We start from the raw sequence: 15,079 nt of genomic DNA, 5'->3' as shown, positions 1-15,079 counted from the left end.
CAAACACATTTACAGCACAGCTAATGTGAGTAAGCTAACCTGTTAGGGTTCTCTCAGTTTAAAAGAAATTTGTGATACTTTAAGAGTCAGAAACCACTGAGCATCTGAGTACAAACACAGTTTAAAGCAACCAAATACCACAAATACCACAACTAGGGCCCCAAATACCACAACTGCTCTCTGATTCCACAGCATTTATTTCATACTGACAAAGCTGCCCCATGTTTTGTCCCTTAAATACCATGATTCTCTGGAGGCAGAGTCCATGATAGGCCTTTACAGCCCCAAGATGGAGCTCGGTGCCCTTGACTCTGTCAGCATCCTGAAAGCACTGGCTGAACTGAACTCAGCTCCATCCAAAATTCACTTTATGTTCAGAAATATTTTCCTTCACTTATGAAGATAGGAAGTGGAAAGCCAAAGAATTTAGAATCAAAAGACAGGTTTTAGCCTTGATCCTGCCACATGTTAGCTGTGTGACTTGTCCTTTGTTACTTGACTTTTCTGAGGCTTCAGTTCTTCATATGAAAATAATGATCCCTGCCTTCCCCTTTTTTAAGGTTTTGGTGAGGAACAAGAGCAATCATTAGGGGAGGGAGGAGGGAAGAGGGTTCAGGATGGGGAACGCGGGTATACCTGTGGCGGATTCATTTCGATATTTGGCAAAACTAATACAGTATTTTAAAGTTTAAAAATAAAATAAAATTTAAAAAATTAAATTAAATTAAATTAAAAAATTAAAAAAAAAGAGCAATCATTTGTAGGCAAAGGACTCTAAAAGCAAAATTTACTAAACCACAAAAACAAAGGAGAAAAGGAAAGATATACGCATTTGAATGCAGAGTTCCAAAGAATATCAAGGAGAGATAAGAAAGCCTTCCTCAGTGATCAGTGCAAAGAAATAGCGGAAAACAACAGAACGGGGAAGACTAGAGATCTCCTCAAGAAAATTAGAGATAACAAGGGAACATTTCATGCAAAGATGGGCTCGGTAAAGGACAGAAATGGTATGGACCTAACAGAAGCAGAAGATATTAAGAAGAGGTGGCAAGAATACACAGAAAAACCGTACAAATAATATCTTCACGATCCAGAAAATCACAATGGTGTGATCACTCACCCAGAGCCACAATGTGACTTCACATTCCTGGAATGTGAAGTCAAGTGGGCCTTAGGAAGCATCATTATGAACAAAACTAGTGGAGGTGATGGAATTCCAGTTGAGCTATTTCAAATCCTAAAAGATGATGCTGTGAAAGTGCTACACTCAATATGCCAGCAAATTTGGAAAACTCAGCAGTGGCCACAGGACTGGAAATGGTCAGTTTTCATTCCAATCCCAAAGAAAGGCAATGCCAAAGAATGCTTAAACTACCACACTATTGCACTCATCTCACACAGTAGCAAAGTAATGCTTAAAATTCTCCAAGCCAGGCTTCAGCAATAAGTGAACCGTGAACTTCCAGATATTCAACCTGGTTTTAGAAAAGGCAGAGGAACCAGAGATCAAATTGCCAACATCCGCTGAATCATCTAAAAAGCAAGAGAGTTCCAGAGAAATATCTACTTCTGCTTTATTGACTATGCCAAAGCCTTTGACTGTGTGGATCACAATAAACTGTGGAAAATTCTGAAAGAGATGGGAATACCAGACCATCTGACCTGCCTCTTGAGAAACCTGTATGCAGGTCAGGAAGCAACAGTTAGAGCTGGACATGGAAAACAGACTGGTTCCAAATAGGAAAAGGAGTACATCAAGGCTGCATATTGTCACCCTGCTTATTTAACTTATATGCAGAGTACATCATGAGAAAACCTGGGCTGGAGGAAGCACAAGCTGGAATCAAGATTGCCAGGAGAAATATCAATAACCTCAGATATGCAGATGACCCCACCCTTATGGCAGAAAGTGAAGAAGAATTAAAGAGCCTCTTGATGAAAGTGAAAAAGGAGAGTGAATAAGTTGGCTTAAAGCTCAACATTCAGAAAACTAAGGTCATGGCATCCAGTCCCATCACTTCATGGCAAATAGGCGGAAAAACACTGGAAACAGTGGCAGACTTCATTTTTGGGGGCTCCAAAATCACTGCAGATGGTGATTGCAGCCATGAAATTAAAAGACGCTTACTCCTTGGAAGAAAAGCTATGACCAACCTAGACAGCACATTAAAAAGCAGAGACAGTACTTTGCCAACAAAGGTCCATCTAGTCAAGGCTATGGTTTTTCCAGTAGTTATGTATGGATGTGAGAGTTGAACTAGAAAGAAAGCTGAGTGCTGAAGAATTGATGCTTTTGAACTGTGGTGTTGGAGAAGACTCTTGAGAGTCCCTTGAACTGCAAGGAGATCCAACCAGTCCATCCTAAAAGAAATCAGTCCTGAATGTTCATTGGAAGGACTGATATTGAAGCTGAAACTCCAATACTTTGGCCACCTGATAAGAAGAGCTGACTCATTTGAAAAGACCCTGGTGCTGGGAAAGATTGAAGATGAGAGGAGAAGGGGACGACAGAGGATGAGATGGTTGGATGGCATCATCAACTCAATGGACATGAGTTTGAGTGAACTCCAGGAGTTGGTGATGGACAGGGAGGCTTGGCATGCTGCAGTCCATGGGGTCGCAAAGAGTCAGAGACAACTAAGCGAACGAACTGAACAATGTACTCATTATATTATATATAATATCCCATTTAAAACTGAGTAATATGCTCAGAGGTAGCCATTATATGCTCACTCAACAGAAGAAGTTCCTGGGATCCACAGAAATCAAGTAATGTGTAAGCTCTATCTGCCTCCAAAGCCCATATTCCTTCCATTACATTATTCTACTTGGTAAATACAAAGCAATATGCAAATAACAGGTGTTTCATTCCCCAGGTGCCAGGGAACCATGAAAAAAGAAAGGCTGGGCCTCAAATGATAAAGGACAAACACGATCAAAGTGGGACCCAAAGAGTTTCTGCTTATCCACAGTAGCTGGGATTGTCAAAATTCAGGTACGTGTCCCTAGACAACTTTTCCCTCCTATATCCGAAGCCAAGGATACTAACTGTTTATGCCCTCTTTCCTGATGAGGCTCAGAATCTGTAAATGCACTTCAAACAGCAAAATCCACTGATCAGAACTGCCTACAGAATGAAGCTACTATTCAAACTTGTGCCCTGTAAAGACAGCTTTCATTCTGTTTAGAGACTGTAGAGCAAAGGTACAGGCAAGCCTGGAATCAGGAGAGGAAAAGGAAAGATAATGGAAAGGAATTCACTTATTTAAAAGTCCATCTGCTAGGACTTCCCTGGTGATCCAGTAGTTAAAGAATCCACCTGCCAATTCAGGGAACATGGGTTTGATCTCTGGTCTGCGAAGATCCTGAATGCCATAGGGCAACTAAGCCCACGCACCACAACTACTGAAGCCTGAACACTCTAGAGTCACCGCAATGAGAAGCCCATGCACTGAAAATAGAAATTAGCCCCCACTTGCTGCAACTAGAGAAATCCTGGGCACAGCAACAAAGACCCAGTGTAGTCACAAATAAATAATTTTAAAACATGCTTTAGAAAAAAAGTCCATCTGCTTAATAAACAGCATGAGATGCCAGTCCCAGGGCCTGATGTCAGACACAGTTGACAAATAAAAATAGACCCAGCCCTCACCTGGCAATTATAATCCCATTAACTCTCTTCTATGATATCAAAAGCCTTCAGAGGGCCAGAAAGCAGGCAGAAAAAGTGGGCTCATCTCAGAAAGCAGAAATAGCCTAGATGGGTCAGTAACTTCAAAGACTGCCAAGCATGCAGCTGGAACACTTGGCACTTAGATTTCAGAATTCATGTTCTCTTGGATTTTTAAAAAGGAAAAAACTGTGTACATATCATAATCTATTTAACACCCCAGTAGGGTCTGGGGCAACATCTTGTAATAAGATGCATTAATAATTAAAACATGCAAATATTCACTCTAAGATAAATAAGTGAAAGTTCTAAATAACCTCATCTCAGTTCAAGTAATCCCTGATATTTTGAAAAGATTCCGGTTTTCAAGGTCTTGGATTTGGAGATTCCAAATAAGGGTTTGTACACTTGTATCAAGGATAAATACTGCATATATCAATCTAAGATAAAAGTTAATTTTGTGTGTTTGATCTCTAGAAGAGACATCCCAAATTATATGTTGGTGTTTAAAAAGCTATGCAAAATTTTTCCCCACAAGATTTATTGAGAAATATTTTTTTTAGATATAAGAATCTCAAATATTTAAAATCTTTTAAGATATTAAAGAAATCCATTTTTAGAATAAAACATAACTCTACGGGTTGGAGATAGCACAGAGTAACTGAAGAAATTATAAACATACAAGGTAAACATGAGAAGTGCTTATCTACCGAAACCCAGGAATGAACCAGAACTGTGGTGTTGGAGAAGACTCTCGAGAGTCCCTTGGACTGCAAGAAGATCAAACCAGTTCATCTTAAAGGATATCAGTCCTGAATATCCATTGGAAGGACTGATGCTGAAGCTGAAACTCCAACACTTTGGCCACCTGATGCAAAGAACTGACTCTTTGGAAAGGACCTGATGCTGGGAAAGATTGAAGGCATGAGGAGAAGGTGATGACAGAGGATGAGATGGTTGTATGGCATCACTGACGCTATGGACATGAATTTGAACAAGCTCCTGGAGTTGGTGATGAACAAGGAAGCCTGGCGTGCTGCAGTCCATGGGGTCACAAAGAGTCAGACACGATTGAGCAACTGAACTGAACTGAAACATGAGAAAAGTAAAAGGACCTTGTGAACTGAGTTCCTGCCACAATTAAGCTGAAGGGGTCAGAAGCCCATGCTGCTGAAAATCACTTAATGTGGAAACCAGGGTTCTCAGGGCACCTGAGACCTGCTCTTGCAGCTCAAAGACAAAGATGTCGAAGAAATGCAGTGACTTGTCCGCTGATGATGCACTCCGAGGTTGCTGCTTTTGAGTCCTACCTATTGATCCACACATGAAATGTGATACCACGGAGGAGGCTATTCCCTTGATCTTCCACAGCAAGGCAGCCTCATGCTTCCCTGCAGCCTCCCTGCTCATCTCTTGGTGCCAGTGCTCTGAAGGGTTCTGCCTTGAGCACTTGGCTCAGTCCACATGCTGGACCTGCTAATCTCAGACCACCCACAGCTTCAACTGCCACGTCCAGAACGGCGACTGGCAAAATCAGTTCCTCCATTCCCTCCCAAGCTCTTCATTTATGCATTCAACACCAGCCTCCAGCCGGGGTCTCACTACAACCCCCACCATGGCCATCCTGCACCCACCTACTCCCAACCTTTATCCTTTATTCCCATCCTCATGTTTCTGTGTGCAGAATGACCTCTGCTCCCTCTATTCCCATTCACAATTTTTTATTGGAGTAAAGCTGATTTACAATGTTGTGTTAGCTTCATGTGTACAGCAAAATGATCCAGTCATACATATATATGACAATATATATATGTATATATATATGAAAGTGTTAGTCATTCAGTCGTGTCCAACTCTTTGTGGCCCCATGAACTGTAGCCCATCAGGCTCCTCTGTCCATTCTTGTCCAGGCAAGAATACTGGAATGGGATGCCATGTCCTTCTCCAGGGGATCTTCCTGACCCAGGGATCAAACCCTGGTCTCCTGCATTGCAGGCAGATTCTTTACCATCTGAGCCACCTGGGGAGCCCATATATCTATACATATTCCTTTTCAGATTATTTTCCCTTATAGATTATTACAAAATACTGAGTACAGTTTCCTGTGCTATACAGTAGGTCCTTGTTGGTTATCTAGTTCATATATTGTTGTTCTTGTTTAGTTGCTCAGTTCTGTCTGACTCTTTTGGTACCCCATGGACTATAGCCTAACAGTCTCTTCTGTCCACAGGATTTTTCAGGCAAGATTACTGGAGTGGGTTGCCATTTCCTCCTGTAGATCAAGGGATCTTCCTGATCCAAGGACTGCACCCATGTCTCCACGTCTCTTGCATTACAAGTGGATTCTCTACACCAAGCTGCCAGGGAAGCTCATTTTATATATAGAAGTGGGTATGTCAATACCAAACTCCTAATTTTAACATCATTCTTCAAAATGCTTAAACTTCTTTAGGATCTGTTCTCCCCTCCCTTTTCCAAAACACAAACCTGAGCTTGGGTTTCTTTCCCTTATTCTTGCTCCTCCTCCTGTCAGCGCTTACCCCAGTCAAAACATTTTACCAAAACAATTTAACATTCTCCATGTACTTGTACACGTCACCTCTAGAGAGGCAGCTCTTTAAAAGTGGGAGCAGAGTCCCTCTCTTTGCATCCTCACAGCCAAGCTAGTGTAGTGTCAGACTAACAGCAGCTGCTCAATAAATATTTATTAAATGAAAGCAGTAATTAATTAGCCACATCCAACTATAGTGGGAAGAATTGGAACCCTCAAAGCATCAACCACAGAAAAGTACCTGTCACCATAATCAGGCACAGAGTGGGTGTTTAACACAGATGTGTCCAGTGGTTGTTATATATTTCACTAGAATTTATTCAACTCTTTATCTTGTATTTCTGATATACACAGATTAAATGGGCTTATGTGGTCTGGACGACAGCCCCAACTCTTAACAGGAAATAGCCTTTCACATTCCAAGTAGCTTATGAAGACGCCCTTGGAACAGAACCCATTGGTAAGCAGGGGTGGAAAGTAACCACTGTTCATCAAAATTAGCTTCTATGAATCTATTTCAATTTCTTTTTGCTAAACTTGTAAGTGAATATCTACTTGTCTCTTTAATAAAATTTAACACATTTTCCCTCATTAATTTCTTCCTGTATTCTACATTCTACTCTTCTTCTTCTTTTTTTTTTTTTTAACTCTATTGCAGAATGTCTTCCAATCACCAGCTACTAAGCAAACTGGGAATAGAATGGGTACCTCAGTCAAGCTTGCTTTCCCTCCTGACTCTGAGGGAGTCATTATACTAGCCATTCTCCAGATGTGATCCTGGGAGGTTCAGTTCAGTTCAGTCAGTTCAGTCGCTCAGTCATATCCAATCCCTTGTGACCCCATGAATCACAGCACTCCAGGCCTCCCTGTCCATCACCAACTCCCGGACTCTACCCAAACTCATGTCTGTCAAGTTGGTGATGCCATCCAGCCGTGTCATCCTCTGTCGTCCCCTTCTCCTCCTGCCCCCAATCCCTCCCAGCATCAGGGTCTTTTCCAATGAGTCAGCTCTTCGCATGAGGTGGCCAAAGTACTAGAGTTTCAGCTTCAGCATCAGTCCTTCCAATTTACACCCTGGACTGATCTCCTTTAGGATGGACTGCTTGGATCTTCTTGCAGCCCAAGGGACTCTCAAGAGCCTTCTCCAATACCACAGTTCAAAAGCATCAATTCTTCAGGGCTCAGCTTTCTTCACAGTCCAACTCTCACATCCATATGTGACCACTGGAAAAACCATAGTCTTGACTAAATGGACCTTTGTTGGCAAAGTAATGTCTCTGCTTTTGAATATGCTATCTAGGTTGGTCATAACTTTCCTTCCAAGGAGTAAGCGTCTTTTAATTTCATGGCTGCAATCACCATCTGCAGTGATTTTGGAGCCCAAAAAAATAAAGTCTGACACTGTTTCCACTGTTTCCCATCTATTTCCCATGAAGTGATGGGACTGGATGCCATGATCTTAGTTTTCTGAATGTTAAGCTTTAAGCCAACTTTTTCACTCCCCTCTTTCACTTTCATCAGAGGCTCTTTAGTTCTTCTTCACTTTCTGCCATAAGGGTAGCGTCATCTGCATATCTGAAGTTATTGATATTTCTCCCAGCAATCTTGATTCCAGCTTGTGCTTCATCCAGCCCAGCATTTCTCATGATGTACCCTGCATATAAGTTAAATAAGCAGGGTGACAATATACAGCCTTGACAAACTCCTTTTCCTATTTGGAACCAGTCTGTTGTTCCATGTCCAGTTCTAATTGTTGCTTCCTGACCTGCATATAGGTTTCTCAAGAGGCAGGTCAGGTGGTCTGGTATTCCCATCTCTTTCAGAATTTTCCACAGTTTATTGTGATTCACACAGTCAAAGGCTTTGGCATAGTCAATAAAACAGAAATAGAGGTTTTTCTGGAACTCTTTTGCTTTTTAGATGATCCAGCGGATGTTGGCAATTTGATCTCTGGTTCCTCTGCCTTTTCTAAAACCAGCTTGAACATCTGGAAGCTCACGGTTCATGTATTACTGAAGCCTGGCTTGGAGAATTTTGAGCATTACTTTACTAGCATGTGAGATGAGTGCAATTGTGCAGTAGTTTGAGCATTCTTTGGCATTGCCTTTCTTTGGGATTGGAATGAAAACTGACCTTTTCCAGTCCTGTGGCCCCTGCTGAGTTTTCCAAATTTGCTGGCATATTGAGTGTAGCACTTTCACAGCATCATCTTTCAGGATTTGAAATAGCTCAATGTACCCTGCTTTTTTATGTTCATTTTTTACCCCCTTAATTCAATGGATTCAGTGTTGTTAAGAGCTATTGTAATACAATAAAGAGATGAACAGAATCATATAATTCTGACCAAATAATTCAAAGTACAAATGAAAGCAATATACAAGCACAAATAGAAACAATGTGTATTGTCAAAAATAAGATGTTAAACAATTGAGCTATGTGTCCTTGGAACTACTTCACCCTGAGTTCTAGAACAAACACTAAAAGTGATCATGATGCAGGTTGAAGTTAAGGGGGCGACCATTTCCATCAACGTGTCAAATAACCTGAAGGTTGGAATCTGACCCTAAAACACCCTAGGGGCAAGATTTGACCCTCCACAGGGCTTCCCTTGTAGCTCAACTGATAAAGTATCTGCTTGCAATGCAGGAGACCTGGGTTCAATACCTGGATTGGGAAGATCCCCTGGAGAAGGGAAAGGCAATCCACTCCGGTGTTCTGGCCTAGAGAATTCCATGGACTGTACAGTCCATGGGATTACAAAGAGTCAGACATGACTGAGCGACTTTCACTTTTCACTTTCAGGGCTTCCCAGGTGGTGCTAGAGGTAAAGAACCTGCCTGCCAATGCAGGAGACAAAAGAGATACAGGTTAGATCCCTGGGTTGGGAAGATCCTCTGGAGAATGGAATGACAACCCATTCCAGTATTCTTGCCTGAAGAATTGCATGGACAGAGGAACCTGGCAGGCTATAGTCCATAGGGTCACAAAGAGTCAGACACAACTGAAGCAATTTAGCACAGCACTCAAAAATTACCCATCTCGTCCAGGACAATAGATAGGCATATGGAAACGTGAGGTCACTTTAAAAAAAAGACACTGCACCTGTCATAGCCACAAAAGACACAAGACAAACTTGGTCTGCAGGTACGATGTTCAGTCAAGTTCACCCTTGACAGTAAAGCTTCTGTCATTTTCTGGAAGATGACTGTGCTGACAGACAAAAAATTGACAGTTTTTATTTCAGAGTGAGGGGTAAGGGTTTTGAGGGTTATTTAAAACAGCTTTGAATTGTGGTGCTGGAGAAGGCGCTCGAGAGTCCCTTGGACAGCAAGGAGATGGATCCAGTCTATCCTAAAGGAAATCAAGCCTGAGTATTCACTGGAAGGACTGATGCTGAAGCTGAAGCTCCAGTACTTTGGCCACTTAATGTGAAGAGACCATTCATTGGAAAAGACCCTAATGCTGGGAAAGATTGAAAGCAAGAGGAGAAGGGGGTGACAGAGAATGAGATGGTTGGATGGCATCACTGACTCAATGAACATGAGTTTGAGCAAACTCCGGGAGATAGTGAAGGACAGGGAAGCCTGCCGTGCTGCAGTTCATGCAGTTGCCAAGAGTCAGACACAACTGAGCAACTGAACAATGACAATATTGTAAATCATCTTGTGATAGTTTCAGGCAAACAGTGAAAGGACTCAGCCATACATATACATGCATCCATTCTCCCCTAAATCCCCCTTCCACCCAAGCTGCCATGTAACACTGAGCAGAGTTCCATGTGTCACACAGCAGGTCCTTGTTGCATGTCCATTTGGAGTATGACCTACCTGTGCATTTACAGCTGATGTATTTCTAAAACTACAGAATTAAAAAATAAACAAAATCTGATGAGGGTACCCAAAATAATGAGGGATAAAAATTTATTTCATACATGGTAATGACATTTTCACTAGATAAATGGGCTGGGAAAAAATCTGTTTACCAAAATACTCTATTCCTGGGGAAAAGAAAACATTAACCACTCCTACTTTAACACTTCCTTAATTAGCGTTCTAAAATTTTGTTAAATGTACCTTAATGAGTTTTTTCTTAACTAAATTTGGAACCTCCCCAATCTACCAATATTATGTTTAATCAGATTTTCAAAACTTGTTAATGATACTTCTGTCTGCAAAATTTACCAGGCATTTAGAGGTAATAGACATTGTCGTTATTCAGTATCATTACCCTATGTGGATTCATTTTTATAAACTCAAATAAATGATATATTTATAAATGCAAGTAAGAATGTGTTGCTGCTGCTGCTGCTGCTAAGTCACTTCAGTCATGTCCGACTCTGTGCAACCCCATAGACAGCAGCCCACCGGGCTCCCCTGTCCCTGGGATTCTCAAGGCAAGAACACTGGAGTGCGTTGCCATTTCCTTCTCCAATGCATGAAAGTGAAGAGTGAAAGTGAAGTCGCTCAGTCGTGTCTGACTCTTAGCGACCCCATGGACTGCTGCCTACCAGGCTCCTCCGTCCATGGGATTTTCCAGGCAAGAGTACTGGAGTAGGGTGCCATTGCCTTCTCTGAGAATATATTGGGTATTGGCTAAATGAAAGCATCCTAAGCTAATGGATACTACAAAATAATAGGATTGAAATTGTCACAATTTAGAGAAATTTTTAAGTAAATGATTTCTGACCCTCCTAAATGTCATAATTAAAATAGTATTAGGAGAGTATGCTATTTTAATTCTGATCACACAAGGAAAGAAATTAAAACCAAAAATACTAAGTGGCTTTTCCATAGTGAAGAAAATGATAAAAGTTATCTTCAAATAATCCTACATTTCTGACATTTCAAATTTTATTAAGATATTCAGTTGCTGACAATAATTCCAACATTCACCTACCTTCTTTATTTTTAGGATTCTACCATCTTTCTTTTATAATCTGACTTTCCTTCCACTTTCCATGTTTCTCTTTCTTTCAACTTATTGGGTCATTTATCTCAGGATTCCTGTTTCATTCATCTATGCTACTGAATTCCCTCCTAACCTCTCTAGCCATTGTCAAAGTAATTCACCTGCTATTCTGAACTCTATAAAATTCCCTTCCAAATTTATAGTCTGAAAATTGTGCTGCTGCAATTTTTTAGAATTTTAGTATCTGCAGCCTCTTGCAGATGAAGTCCACCTTTCCTGAATAGGCCCTTTCTCATGTCCAGATTTCCTAATTTACCCAGGGAGGTGAGCCTTCCAATACCAGATAAATCTAAAGCCTTCTTCTTTGGCCAAACTCACACACACAGACACCACCCACACTTACCTTCAGTACAAGGCCTAGGTCCTTGGTATCAAGCGTCACTGAGTTAGTCACCACTTGATCCAGATTTCCTAATTTACCCAGGGAGGTGAGTTTGCTATCAAGTCAGTGCCTGAGTCATGATGCAGGTTCCCCATCATCATCTACTTGTGTGATATAGAGCAAGTTCAGTATATCCTCCAGGTCCCAGCTTCCCGGGCCGTAGCATGCAGGGACTCTGATTTCTAAATTATTTTCAGTCCTAAAACACTATCACTTACAGGCTTACATTTGCCTTTCTTGTTTTCACGATGGGTAGAATTTAAAAGATGTCCCAAAGTTCAGCTACCCTTCACGTAGATTAGTAACTATTTGCCTTTCAAATGAGGTTGAACTATTTTTTTCCACCTTTGAAATATACTGTGAACATCATCTCCATTTCTGAACAGCTTCACGGTGTTTTTCTAACTATAGTGTTTGTGCTAAATGTGAATAGACCTGCAAATTAATGCAGTTTAGCTCATTTGAAACCCAGATTGTAAGTCTTTCTCTGAATTCAACCAAACAGGAGTTAGTTTTGAGGACATCATCATGTTTAATATCAAGAGGCCTACAGTTATTTGTACATTGTAACCTTTTATCCTTTAATGTGCTGCAAATATTTTCAAAGAAACTTTACAGCCAACATTCAAAATAATAAACAAAGTAGATTTCAATAGTTCAAGAAAATCTATTCTATTTAGCTTGTGTGCTTTTCAATATCTCATGTAATCTTCACAACAGTTCTACGAGGCAGATATTATTGTTTCTCCCCATTTTATAGATAAGGAAACTGAGGCACGGAGAATGTAACACAACATGCCCAAAGTCACCTAGGCTTTAATCACAGGCAGTTTGTTTCCAAAGTTCATGTTCTTCAACTTGAATTAAATGATATGACATCTCTGATGTTTACTAATAACCAAATGCAACAGATACATTACGACCTCAATTTTCTTCCTTTGCAGCTTTTCACTTGATGAATACAAAAGGCCACTGTCGGGAAATCCATTTTATTGCATTTATGCTTGACTTCAATCAATGATAACACACTCTATTCACTAACAGAGAGAAAGGTTAAAACCACCTTTGAATCTGAGTAACATATAGCAAATGAAAATCTCTACAACCATGCTGCAGACTAATGAAAGCTACATTCTGCTCCTGGCAAGGAAGTGAAACAGGTAGTTCAATGCTAACTATGTGAGAGAGAAAGTGAGAGCAATAAACAAAATTTACAGCACAAAACTAGATGGGATTTGGGCTGGTGTGGGGCTGGCCTCCATGGATCTTTTATTCAGTATTTTCCAACCAATTAAAGTCAATCAAGGCCACACTTGTCTCAGTACAATTCGTCATTCAAAGACATTTCAAAATGATTTCTACTCAACGGATTCATCTCTTTTGGGTTGAATTTTCAATATCCCATTCAGCAAGCTCTATTATAGCACTTTCAGAAGTAACTTCTTCCCCTCACAGCACAATAAATGTGGCAAAGGTACCATTCTACTGAAAAGGAACTGATGGGAAAAAAGGAGTCAGAGAAAGATGTACAAGAACGGCTTTCATCTAAGCAGAAAGACACATTTCAATTTGGTTTTGTATTGAATCTTTCCAATAATGGTCAAACCTCCCTCACAGAGCTAAGCCTCCCCAAGCTTTCCGGCACTGTCTGTTGATGCCCAGCCAAGGAAGAGAGTGGGAGGAACGGGTGGTGGAGGGTGGTCACCTACCAGCTGCTGTTAAAATCTGTCAACTGGCAAATGAAGCCTTCTGATTTGTGAGCAATTTCCGAAACAAAACAAAAAAAAATCAGAACTACCATCTGGGAAGTGGGAAGAAGATACCTCTTGGCAAAAATGTTTCATAAAACATGAGCAAACACAGAAACACACACAAATACACTGATGTGTACACACACATACACATACAGAAAGGCAATGCCCTCAGAAAAACCGGCAATCTCTCCCTACTACTGAGACTTTTTTCCCCAATTGCCTAACATGAAGAGGGAGCTGGGAGATCTTCTCCAGAGAGTCAGCAGGTGACAGAAAAACTGGATTCTGTTGGAAGTCCCACTGCTGACTCACTACCTGACTTCAAGCAAACCACCTGTTATGAATGTAGGGCATAGTTTATCAATTTGCAAAGCAGGTGTGAGCATTCTCACCTTCTGCAAACCATGCAGTGCATGTAAATGAGGATTTCAAAGAACTGTACTATTCTGGGAATAGAATTCCCGAAAGGAAGTGTAACATATCATTTTTAGAGTTCCACATGATCTCCACAGATGCAGCAAGAAGCTTCACAATCAAGATCAAACCACTGGTGGGCATCGCTATTTGCTCACACAGGTGCAGCAGAAAAGCCTGACGTCTGTTCCCAGTGGGAAGTGTGGCACAGCCAGTCTAGGGGAAGGTGATGGATGCTCTTTGTATCTCCTTTCACCTCACATTCACCCAAGACATTGCTCCAAAAGGACCACTTCATTCCTGATGGTGATGCTTAGGCTGGACCTATGGGGACCACTGAGATGAAAGGTAATTGTGCAAAACATCACACACTGCATTAAATGCTGGTCCCTGAACGAATTTTTCTCTGTGGAATAGACCAATATTTTTGCTTTAAAGAAATAGCTCCCAGAATACTGCTGCTGCTGCTTCTGCTAAGTCGCTTCAGTTGTGTCCGACTCTGTGCAACCGCATAGACAGCAGCCCACCAGGCTCCCCCATCCCTGGGATTCTCCAGGCAAGAACAATGGAGTGGGTTGCCATTTCCTTCTCCAATGTGTGAAAGTGAAAAGGGAAAGTGAAGTCGCTCAGTCATGTCTGACTTGTAGCGAACCCATAGACTGCCACCTATCAGGGTCCTCCGTCCATGGGATTTTCCAGGAAAGAGTACTAGAGTGGGTTTCCATGTTCTATATTTACTTTTCATTATACTTAATAAATTCCACTAAGTTTCTCCTACTTCTTTTTCCTGATTACACTTCATGGTACTGTCTATAGGTTTAGCACTTTTAAGTTTCCATTTAGAAATTAATTTTCAAATTTCCTCTTTATATTGTCTTTTATACCCAATATAAAACTGTTGTATACATACTTTACTAAAATCTATATCAATACGGGTTATAATAATAATATAAGACTTCAGCCTTTCAGATGTTTATACTTTGGTGACTTTCTGCATTCAACTATAAACCTGTTCTTCTTAATCAGTCCTTTTAAATAATTCTTCTATTTTGACAACTATAATTAACATGAAAATTCATATAAAATACTCTACAACTCACCTAAAAGTTTAAGCAAACAGAAGGATGATACAGGTTAATTATTATAAAGACAATACAACATTTTGGTCAAGAGCCCAGACTTTCTGTGTTCAAATCCTGCTCTCTCATAAACCAGTATGTCCTCTGTGCCTCAGTTTCCTCTTTTGTAAAATGGAGTCAACAATAGGACTTAAGACTTACATATAAAGCACTTAGAATTGTGCATATAAAGCAGTTAGAACAGCCTGGCACCTAATTAGC

General features: G+C 40.7%; 1 protein-coding gene and 1 non-coding gene across 2 annotated transcripts in view; both read right to left on the bottom strand.

The window, feature by feature from the left end:
• SYT16 (synaptotagmin 16) overlaps nt 1-15,079 on the bottom strand; it is a 298,738-nt gene that overhangs the window by 63,166 nt on the left and 220,493 nt on the right. The window lies entirely within an intron of this gene.
• LOC113900541 lies at nt 6,869-7,008 on the bottom strand. The gene has a single exon (XR_003513179.1). It is a non-coding gene; the product is annotated as a small nucleolar RNA SNORA7 (small nucleolar RNA).

This window comes from Bos indicus x Bos taurus, chromosome 10 (assembly GCF_003369695.1).
Source record: "Bos indicus x Bos taurus breed Angus x Brahman F1 hybrid chromosome 10, Bos_hybrid_MaternalHap_v2.0, whole genome shotgun sequence".
Classification (NCBI taxonomy): domain Eukaryota; kingdom Metazoa; phylum Chordata; class Mammalia; order Artiodactyla; family Bovidae; genus Bos; species Bos indicus x Bos taurus.
Note: the sequence above shows the minus strand (reverse complement) of the source record. Positions and strands in the feature narration are given on the sequence as shown.